General features: G+C 40.0%; 1 long non-coding RNA gene across 1 annotated transcript; it reads left to right on the top strand.

The window, feature by feature from the left end:
- The first annotated feature begins 2,388 nt into the window (after positions 1–2,388).
- On the top strand, positions 2,389–10,639 carry LOC113952307. Its single transcript, XR_003529507.1, has 3 exons — positions 2,389–2,399; positions 5,960–5,961; positions 10,454–10,639. It is a non-coding gene; the product is annotated as an uncharacterized LOC113952307 (long non-coding RNA).
- The last annotated feature ends 940 nt before the right edge of the window (positions 10,640–11,579 follow it).

The raw sequence follows: 11,579 nt of genomic DNA, 5'->3' as shown, positions 1-11,579 counted from the left end.
GAGCAACTGTGTTGTTTCATAATATACACTCCAAACATAAGAAACTGATTTGTAAATTAATCTTTTTTTCTCCAAACATTTTGCTCCCAATTTTTGGATGAATTTCTACATGATTCTTCATGGCATCTAAAATGTATTTGAGACTGTCTCAGGCAGGCTGCAGAGCCCTGTATGCTGATGCAGGTCAACAATATTGCCAGATTCTAGCACGTGGTGGAGACTGTCACAAGAAGGATATCATGTAAGAAAAAAAAAATCTTTTAAACACAAAAGCATTCCCAACTCTGTGGAAACACTTCCAAATGCTTGCCTGAAACGGGAGAAAATTTCTCTTTTTAAAGTAGCTTTAACTTGTAATTTTTGGCAGTGTGGAGAGGGTACCACTTTAAACCTCAGTCCTACCAGATGAGCCATATTGCTGCAAAACCTTTGCTTGTCATTGATGGGCAAGTATTGTATTCTAGCTGCAGTGTGTTTCCAATTTTTCCCCTTATGCAAATGTACAAATGCCTTTTATGCTTTCTGAAGGTTTTTGTGTAGCCTGCCAAGGAATATTCTTTGGGCAAACCTGTTAAATTTAACAGTAACACAAGGAAAGGGAAAATTGCAACAATTGCATTAAGACAAAAATAATTGTTTTATAAAGAAAGAATTTTTTCTTTTCTTAGGTATAATATGAACCTTTATTCAGCAAATCAGTCTATAATATTTGTAGTTCTACCTAGTACATCAAAGCCTCCCTTTCTTTCCCCTTCCCAGGTAATTGCAGGAAAATAGGCCTCTATGAGACAGGCCAAATGCACATCCTTGTAGTCAGTGTAGTTTCCTAAGGGTAAGACCTATTTCATCCTAATGACTTCAGCAAGTGTGTTTCTGCTGAAGAACTGGAAAATGTTCTTTCCTGTCAACTAGCAGAACAGACTAATTCTTTCTGATGTCTATAATTCCAGCGACTGTCATCACCAATCCACTTAGAAAAGGAATCCTGCATCTGTGATGGTGGATTAAATTCTTTTGTCTGTGCCATGACTTTGAGGAGGACTTGTGCTCCCAAATCATCTAAGTGCAGTTACAAATACCATACTGCTCACCCAACCCTGCTAGAGGGGACCTGTGTTCCCAAAAAGCTGTATTTGCCATTCTGTGTGAGTGAAATTCAGTGAATCACAGCAGCTGCTATGGAGTGATTATGGATTATTGACAGAATCATTTTCAGATATTTGAAAGGTCTTATTTTTTTTTCCCCTAGAATATGTGAAGAATTTGGGGAATTATTATTGTTTATTTACAGCAGAGTATGTTTCAGTCTGACAAAATGTATCTGGAATACCTGTGTATGGGCTTCTGCCCCTGGTTTCCTTGTGGAACAACTCATACCAGCTTATTTCTCTGTCTCGATTTTTCTGCTCTGTGAGGATTATTTATATAATGCTATGGTGTTTGGCATGTATAGCAGCTTTCCTTCTCTTGTTAAATAGAGGTTAACATTTATGCTGTAAATGATAGTCCCTTCTGTAGCATTTTCGTGTGCCCAGAACAGATGGGAACTTGCTTTAAAAACTCTTACAAATTGTTTGTTTACGTTATATTTCCATCCCTTTATCTCAGTAATAGTACTACTTCCAGAATTTAGCTTTTGTGCTGCAGACTGTTTCCACCCCTCCTCTCTGTTTCTGAGGAACGGTCACGCTGAGATGGATAGTCTGAAGGTCTGCACTAAAGAGATGGGATACTGTACCATTTTGAAAGAGTATTAAGGAATCTCCAAAATGTTCTCCAGTGTCTAGGAGCTTGTGATTGTATAACATGCATAAATACATTCACTTGGTATGACCCCTTGTTATAGGACTAAGATCATGGTATTCTTACTTCTGCTTGCTGTTGTTTCATCGCTTTCTTCCCCATTCTGTTAGGAGTGTGGTTTAATGCATCCATCTGTTCTGCACTCACTCATTCCCATGACCCAAGTATGAATAGTTAGAAATAATGAAGTAGGAAATTCTCAGCCAATAAAAGATCTGAAGAAGTGCAACACTTTTCAAAAGTACCTTCTGGTCTGAATATTATGAGACTGTTTGCATTCACTGTTTTTGACTTCCTGACTGTGTTGATGGGTGGTTATTTGGAGGACCAAGGGCTGATGTCCTCTAGCATGTTTTGTTTTCCCACATGGAAAATCCCTACCATCTCTGTTCGTATGCTTGCTTTCCTATTCTTATATCCTGTTCTAGTGCTTGCCATAAGGAGGTGGAGAGAAAGCTTACATCTCACTTGCCATTCACAACATAGAAGTCAGAAGGGTCATTAGACAAGGCGAAGAGAGTGTTTTCAAAAGGAGTCCATAACCAACAACTTTCCCTAATCTAAAATATATTTGAAACCATTCTGAAGTATGAAAAGTGAGAGAAGAGTGTCTCACCATTTTTCAACCTCTCTGGCCATTGGATTTTTATGGTACCAAAGGCTGGGAAAGTCAACAATACATAGCTGGCTGCCTGCAGAAAATTCAACAATCACTTAATTGTTTTGTCTCCTGGAAACACAGCCAGGAAAAACAAGTTCCTTTCTAAAGAATTCCAGCTCTCTTCATAAACATGTATTTCATCTGAATAAACCAAGCTACCCTGAATTGCCTGCTGGCATATGATGTACTGTGTTATGATACGGTAGAATTGCAAGCAGAGGAAAAACACATGATAGTGTGAACGATAAAAAGTGAACCTACTAGGTCTGCAGTAGATATTATCCTGCACAGTGAAATCTCTCTCTCTCTGTTGAGCTCTTCCAGCCTCCAAACAGTTCATTTGTCAGTGTCCACAATGCCATGCTGGTCGATGCTCTCCATGAGCCACACCTCCTCCAGCAGGGATGTGTCTCTGGGAGAGGGGGTGGCAGTAGATGGGAGCATAGAATGGAAATGGCAAGCAAAAATTATTATTTTGAACACATGTTAATTGATGTGACTGAATTAAGACAGCTCTAAACTAGAACCAAACACAAGCACTGAAACACGGTGTGGACATTTTGCAAGTGCTAATACAGAATCCTCATCTAGAAGACTTTTTCTTAATGTAATTATGTATGCAAACATGCACAGATCCTTGTTAAACTCTTATCAATATCTTAGTCATTACCGCATAAAAGAGAAGACTTCAGAGTAAAGATAGGCCTGGTGAATATACATAATTCCTATGAAAATAAAAAAATGAAAGTGAAATCACATGATTTAGATTCTATGTACATTTTTGATATGGACTTTGTGGCAAAGCTGTATAAATTTACCTCAAAGTTTCTGTGACATCTCAGAAACTCCCAACCTGCAAATGTGAATTTTCTTTGCTATTTGAATCTGTATTAAATTACAAACTCCATTTTGTATTCTAAGCATTAATTGAGTATATTACAGCTTCACCTTTACTGAAGTAGGCTGGGAATGCCAGGATAAATTTTTGTGCCTTGCAGAAAGCCATCAGTGGCTGTTTGTTAAGCCTTGAAGATTAATTATTCAGACAAGAGTAGACAAAATACAAGCTATTGCTACAGGGAAAACAGTTTTTGAAGTTCATATTTTAGGTAGGTTGATGGCCAAGAATCACCATGACAGAAAGCTGTGAGGAAGGGTCAGAGAAGCTACCTGATTTAAGGACAGAAAATGTAGGAATTAAAAGGCCTTTTAGAGAAGATATTGGATCCTGATGAATAACTAACTGCTCAGGAAGACAATGGAGAGACAGAGTTCCACTTTTTGCTGAACAGAGTTTCCCCACTTTTATGTATTTACCACTGTTCAGTGATTCATGCCTGTGGACATTGTTCTTTTCTCTAATGAGCAGGAAAAAGCGTACTCAAATTTCATGAGAAGGACAGGGCTGTGGTTCCTAACTAAGCAGGTCAGTTGCCTTGCAAGGCACTGGCTGGAACAGCTCCTGTTCTTTGGGAGCCTTCAAACTTGCCTTGCTCTCCTCCTGTGAGCTCCTGAAGACAGGGAGCTGCCTTGTCATGCTGTGCAAGCCATGCTCCTCTCCCTCTTTCCCCAAGGCTTGTTCGCTTGCAGCTTGTAGAAACATAATTCTTCTGTGTTTCTATGACAATAAATATTGTCTTTAAAATAAAATGAGCAAAACAAGTTAAGACAAGTTTTTGTCAGTTGCCAAAGAGATTTTCCCCAGAGTCATAGGCACAGTTTCTGACAGCCCAGACACCACTGTGGGTGTCTTTGCTGTATGCTTTGAGTTACGTATTACAAAACACTGCTAAATGCTTAGTTATTGTCTACCTGGAAAGAACATAACATGTAAAGACAGACTTTACATGCTGGCAATATGTGTTATATATTTCATAGAAACTCAAACATTGTATGTATTGCTGAGCAGCTTGGTCTAGTGGAAGGTGTACCTACCCATGGCAGGGAGTTGGAACTAGATGGTCTTTAAGGTCCCTTCCAGCCCAACCCATTCTGTGATTCTATGACTCTCTGTTACCTGAGTAAACTGGGGAGCAGACCACTTTTTAAAAATTCTTTTAAAATCTTTGCATTATAAGAAAGACATCATTGTTTTCCAGTAAACAGAAAGGAGGTGTATAGAAATGTATTTATAAAGCAGGGCCTCTCACATTTTCAGGTTATCAATCACGTGCTAATAGAGAAGATATTTTCTGTCACAGACTCATGTCAACCATATGTCAAGCACATAAATGGGTGACGTGGTAAACTAAGACCTAGAACATAAATAAATACATTTGTCTCTTTTATTTAAAGCATTTCTTAAAAGGTTGTCTAAAAGCGTTATCTAAAACATATCTATCTCATTTATCTAAAGCAAGATGAGTAGGGATTATGTTTTTTTCCATTTGAGAAACATTAACAGTAGTCTTCAGGACCTAATAGGTTTTATTCTCCTGCTACATGCTATACTATCTTTTCTCCACACTGCACATACACTGATGTCTACTTTTTCTTTCCCCTGCATTTTTTTCCCAGCCACCTGACCTTATTGTCTCCATTAAGAATGCTGTGGCCTGGTTTCTTTCTTTTTGCTGCTCTGATTTTCTTATCTTCTCTCTCCTGCTTCTCTTCCTGAGAATATGTTCTTGAAAGATTATTGCCAGGGAGTATGACCTAGAATAGTACTTAGTTTATCAGTTACTATGCTACAGGCATGATTAAATCCAGTAAAATATAAATGCAATTGTCCAAAATTTTTGTAATTCTGAAGCTTTCTATGAAAAAATTAAATTGGATTAATTAATTCAGAAACTAGTGAGTAAAATTCTATTCCCATGTCAAGCTGAGTGTGGGCAAAAGCAGTGTGAACATCTCTATATCCCTCATCTGTTAACAATACTTTTTCTGGGATGATACTTTCATAGTCTGTGCATCTTAGTGATGTAATGGGGCTGACCATGCAATTGTCAGTGTGCAGCAAGAACCAGTGGGTCCCCAAAGGACACAGCTGATCTTTTCCATATTAGCATTGGGTTGTCATTTGCTTTTTGTCCTTTGATTGTCTCTACAAAGACACCACTTGTGAGGCTGTCAGTGTTCAGTAGGAATTGGAGTTTCACCTGCAGTAAATTTAAAATGCTGGGGCAGGTGCATGCAGTTGCCAATGCATACCAGTAGCTCTCCTCATAACTTAAGCAAGTTTTACTGATTTAACTTGGTCAGAATACCTCGCTTTTACCTGAAATTAGTTCTACCCTTCAGATGATCCAAATATTTGAAAAAAGAAAAGCTAGTTTCATGTGCTTTAAAGCAACTGATTCATTAATTCTATGGACAGTCATGATATACAGTCTTTCTTTCTGGGTCATAACTGTGTCGTAGGTAAGTGATTTATTGGCAGACCACAGGATTACTACTGTGCTCTGTTTTATAGAAAATGTCATAAATAATACACCCTGAAATGCCCCTCACAGATACAGAAGACTATGAATTACAGAAAGTCTTTGTGTAAAGACGTTCTACAGTGAGCTAATTAAGGCATTCAGGCATAAAGCCACTAACACAAAGAAAAAAAATTAAAAGATATAGCACAAGGAGAAAATCTATGCTTTTGATTGAGATTTGAAAAGAGAGAATGAATTGATGAAGCAGAGAGAAAGAGGCAATCTGTTTCAGATGGCAGGTTACAGATGAGAAGGTGTTTACAGCAAGCGCAGTAAGTGTGAAGGCACAGAAAGAAGCCTGGCTCTAAGCTGCAAAAGAAACAGAAGAGGGAAGAGAAATGTGTTGAATGAGAGAAAGTCCGTGGGTTTGGAAAGCAAGAGCAAGAGAAAGTGTCTGGCTGGATCATGTGCTGCATTGAAAGCTGAGCTGAGCCAGACTTGAAGAATCAAAGTAGTAGTGAAGACAACAAGAGAAGATGGGGATAAGACTGTAAAGAGGCTATTGCAGAAGAGCTGTCATTCAAAAGTGTGCTTGTGGGGCAATGATACACAGGTTTGTTCTCTGGAAATTGAATTCTATCATGTGCTTTGCTATTGCTTATCAACAGCAAAAGGCTGCATAGTCTGTCCTCTCAAATATCTTTTTAACCACGAAAGGAACTGAGTAGAGTATATTCTTATTGCTGAGAAACATCCTGGCAGGGGAAGTTGACCAGCATATTCACTTAGTCATAACTTATTCACTGTATCTAAAGTGAAATTTTCTGTCAGTAGTAACCAGGCTGTAGGTAGCTTGCAGCCATGCTGTAGGCAGAGCCCTGCTCTCCCATTGTGCTCTGTCCTTCCTTGCATTTCATGCTGCACTTGTAGCATGCGGTGGAACACTCCTTCTCCACTGATGCAGTGAAGTGCCTGAATGAACATCTGGATGGGTGAAGTGATATATTTTTTGTCTCTTAGAATGTCACCCAGGAAATGACTAGAGTTCAGAGGCAGGATATCTGGAAGAAGAAGGTGGTAGATTGCAAGATTCAGGCTCGTTCACTAAGGAAGCGAAAGCTCTCTTCAACAAGTTAGCATGGTAGTTATACACCACAGCAAGTCATGCCATGATCATAGAATTTTAGAATGGTTTGGATTGAAAGAGACCTTAGAGATCACCTAGTTCCAAACCCCCTGTCATGAGCAGGGACACCTTCCACTAGACCAGGTTACTCAATGCCCCATCAAGCCTGGCCTTGGATACTTCCAGGGATGGGGTATGCCTCATTGTTCTTGCAGTGAATAATTTCTTCCTTATATCTAATATAAACCTACTCTCTTTCAGTTTGAAGCCATTCCTCCTTGTATGTCGTGTCACTACATGCTTTTGTAAATCTCACCATCTTTCTTGTAGGCTCTCTTCAGGTACCGGAAGGCTGCAATTAAGTCAACCTGAAGCTTTCTATTCTCCAGGCTGATCAACCCCAGCTCTCTTCACCTTTCTTCATAGTAGAGATGCTCCATCCCTCTAAACAATTTGGTGTTCCTTCTCTGAACTCACTCCAAGAGGTCAATGTCCTTCCTGTGCTGGAAATCACAGAGATGGATGCAGTATTCCAGGTGGGTCTCGTGAGAGCGGAGTAGAGGGGCAGAATCACTTCCCTCAACCACCTCCCTCAACCTGCTGGTCACACTGCTTTTGTTGCAGCCCAGGAAACAATTGGCTTTCTGGGCTGGAAATGCACATTGCTAACTCATGTCCAGCTTCTCATCCACCAGCACCCCCAAATCCAACAAGGCAGAGATTCACTGTATTTTTAGGCAGTTAATATACTTGCAAATGTTGACTTCTGCAGGGCATTAAAGGAATTAATGTTACTTGAAAATGTTCTGTTTGTACCTATCTTTGTATTTATGAAACTTTAACTCAGAAGGTTATGATTCTTTTCAAAAAGAATTACTCGATCTGTGTTAAAAAGAAAAAAAAAGTGAACAGAAAATTCTTGCTAGCATAGCCATGTGGACTGGAACAGATTTCTGTAGAAGTGTGTTATTTCTGGATGTTAGTACTGTGTCTTTGAATAAAATGTTGAAATATAGTATGTGTATGCTACTTGTGTACATTTCCAGAAAGATACCGCTAGTTAAAACCAAATGAGCTCAAATAATAAGTAGTTAAAATTTTAATGGAGTAAGGGAGGTCAAGCAGAACCAGTCAGCCAGTCAGTCAATTACCAGTAAACAAAAGTAGACATGTGAGAAAAAGTCATTTACGCCATGTTCTCTCTGGAAGTCAAAACCCCTTAATTCATAATGGAATGAGGCTCTACATGAGCACAACTCCTAGATTGATCCTAATTTGTCTTTTTTGTCCTTAAAGATCTCATTTGGAGCACTTTTTTCAACCTTTTTTTTTTTTCAACAGTTATTGAAATTTTATATTTAGAAAACATTTATTACTGAATTTCGGAGTATTTTTTCCTAAATTGCAGTGAACACATAAAAAAGAGAAGGGTTATTGTAACATATATTAATTAGAATATTTTTCAGCAGTGGTCTTCCTGATTCCAATAAAAGGAGATTCCCATGCAAAAGTCAGAAGAATAAAACTGTGCCATTGGCACGTGTTGTTTCTGAGAACTGCAGGTTTCCCCTATGCTAGGGCCTCGTGGCAAGAAGGAAGGTAGAAAAACAACTTCTATTTGCAAACTTTTCGTAACTCCCAGAAGCAAAAAACTAATAAATCAAATCTGTTTCATAGTTTCTACTATTGCCAGCAGTCTCTGTTTGCCTGTAAACTAGTAGATAGAGCAAAAATAGTTCTTCTATCACATTACGCAATGGTAAAAGTACCCCATTGTTCAGGTTCCCATAATAAATATTCATGCTTTTATGGTTCCTTTATCTGCAAAACCTGGTTAGGTATGCAGTCAACCTTTTTTAATTGTTTTATTTTCTTAGGAGAATTGGTTTGTAGATTGGCAGATGAGTAGTTATGACCTCTCTCAGCCTGACACCTTGTTAAAGTAGTGGCTAAAAAATAGATCCATAAACCTATCATCCTTCACATTTTGAGCTTTTCAGTAAAATTAGCTAGTAGGTTCATTTAACTTAACTTAAACAGGGAGAGTTTTTCTCTTCAGGTGAATGAGAACTTTTCTGTACATCAAAGTTCTGATCTGTTTGGTCAGTGGAAGCCTTGCATTGACATTGTGCATGAGTTTTGGGTGAGGCAGTTGTCAATCAGCATTTATATGTATAGACAACTTCAAAGAGATGTATGATGGAGAATATGGATGTGGAAAACAAAGATTATCAGAGTTGGGGTAGAGGCTGGAAACTGTATGCTGCTTAGCAGTGAACATGCTGTGGGATTTCAACACTTAAGAGCTCTCTATCAGAGGGCACAAAATGTGACTGCTCAGTGATTATATGCTGCATTTGAAACAGCAAACAAACATTAGAATGAAAAAACCTGCTCTGTAAATAGGCAATAGTGACTGTTTCACTGAGGCTGCTCCTCTGCAACAGAAGGAAAGAAAAGCTAAGATTGCATTTTAATAACTGTCTGAAGATTTGATTTAAATGGATAAAGTTTCCTGCTAAGCAGCTCAGATTATTTTTCTTTTCATCCTCGTTTGCATGACAGATAAATTTGGAGCCAAACAAAAGCTGAAGATACAAGAAAGAAACCTGAAGTATCACAGTTCTGACTGGTGGGGTCAATTACAGTGTCTTGATTTGAAGTACTGAGAAAGTTCCATGAAAAAATCACGTGGGCCTAAGAAGGCATACATGATAATGAGTCCATCGTGTCTGTGTGCTGCAGTAGGTTGCTTCCCTCTATGGGATCAGGCATACAAGTCTCCTTGAGATGCACCAGCATTTTCAGGAAAGCTCTCTAACTTGTGCTCTCAGATGGAAGTGACACATAGTTGGGCAAAGGAGTGCATTAATAGTGCCAGTGGCACGGAACACCCTGTGGGAGGTTGACAGCACTACAGGAGATAAAAAGACCTCTGAAAGCACAGTCCAGCCCTGACTGTTCATGCATACTGTTTTGCATAATACATGCCTCTGGGATGAGAAAAGACACAACTATGGGAATTGTACTGTCCTCAGGGACCCTAGGAATTAAGTTGAATCATCAAGAATTAAGTGGGAAGCAAAATCTGCGGCAGCACTTCTTCATCTAATCTTTAAATTAGGTTTACTCTGTGTACACTTAATTTTGTGGCATCTGTTTACAGAAACAAAAAGTGTTTGCTGACTCCTCTTTACTTCCTCTCTTGGACAGGCTAAGTGCTTTCACAGCACTAGTCTGGTACAGTGACTGATGTATCTTCTCCATTCCCTCCTGCAAAGAGAAAAATTGTTATGTGTGCTCTCCATGTGCATATTTGGGTGGCTGACTGCAAAGGAAAAGAACACCAAATATTTGCATGCTTAAAAACAGTAATTCTTCACTTCTTTTGTTTTCTGTCTCTCTGGAGTGAGTCTTTTTATGTAATCCTGGCAGGGGTAATTCAATTTCTCCCTTCTTTGCCTGGGGAGGTACCATGCCTGGCCCACAGAGTCATAGAATCATAGAATCATAGAATCAGCTGGGCTGGAAGGGACCTCCGAGATCATCAAGTCCAACCCTTGATCCCCTACCGCTGCGGTTGCTAGACCAAGGCATTAAGTGCACATCCAGTCTCTTCTTAAAAACCTTCAGGGATGGAGAATCCCCTACTTCCCTGGGCAGCCCATTCCAATGTCTGATTACTCTCTCTGTAAAGAAATTCATTGTAATATCTAACCTAAACCTCCCCTGGCACAACTTGAGACCATGCCCTCTTGTCTTGCTGATGGTTGCCTGGGAAAAGAGACCAACCACCACTTGGCTACAACCTCCTTTCAGGGAGTTGTAGAGAGTGATGAGGTCTCCCCTGAACCTCCTCTTCTCCAGACTGAACAGCCCCAGCTCCCTCAGCCTCTCCTCATAGGACTTGTGCTCGAGTCCCTTCACCAGCCTTGTTGCTCTTCTCTGGACCTGCTCCAGCACCTCAATATCCTTCCTGAACTGAGGGGCCCAGAACTGGACACAGTACTCAAGGTGAGGCCTCACCAGTGCTGAGTACAGGGGAAGAATCACTTCCTTGGACCTGCTGGCCACACTGTTTCTGATCCAAGCCAGGATGCCATTGATCTTCTTGGCCACCCGGGCACACTGCTGGCTCATGTTCAGCTTCCTGTCAATCCAAACTCCCAGGTCCTTTTCTGCCTGGCTGCTGTCCAGCCACTCTGTCCCCAGCCTGTAGTGCTGCAGGGAGTTGTTGTGGCCAAAGTGCAGGACCCGGCACTTGGCCTTGTTGAACCTCATCCTGTTGGAATCAACCCAACTCTCCAACCTATCCAGGTCCCTCTGCAGAGCCCTTCTGCCTTCCAGCTGATCGACACTCCCCCCCAGATTAGTGTCATCATGTTGTATTGCTGCTGACCATTCAGGTAGCTCAGAGTGTCTCTGTGTTATGATGGACTGTCTTGTCAATATGAAGATCTTTGGGTTTTTTCTGTTATGTGTAGTATTACCTTATTTCACAGCAGTTTTATACTAATTAGGGGATGGTCCTCAGAAAAAGGGGAGGATGTTGAAGATACAGCAATAGGTAAAGCACTGCACTGAATGCTCATTAATGAGACAACTTGCAAAGTCCTAACGACAA

This window comes from Corapipo altera, unplaced genomic scaffold (assembly GCF_003945725.1).
Source record: "Corapipo altera isolate COAL_440 unplaced genomic scaffold, ASM394572v1 60, whole genome shotgun sequence".
Lineage (NCBI taxonomy): Eukaryota > Metazoa > Chordata > Aves > Passeriformes > Pipridae > Corapipo > Corapipo altera.
The sequence above is the reverse complement of the archived record's forward strand: the minus strand, read 5'-3'. Positions and strand labels throughout refer to the sequence as shown.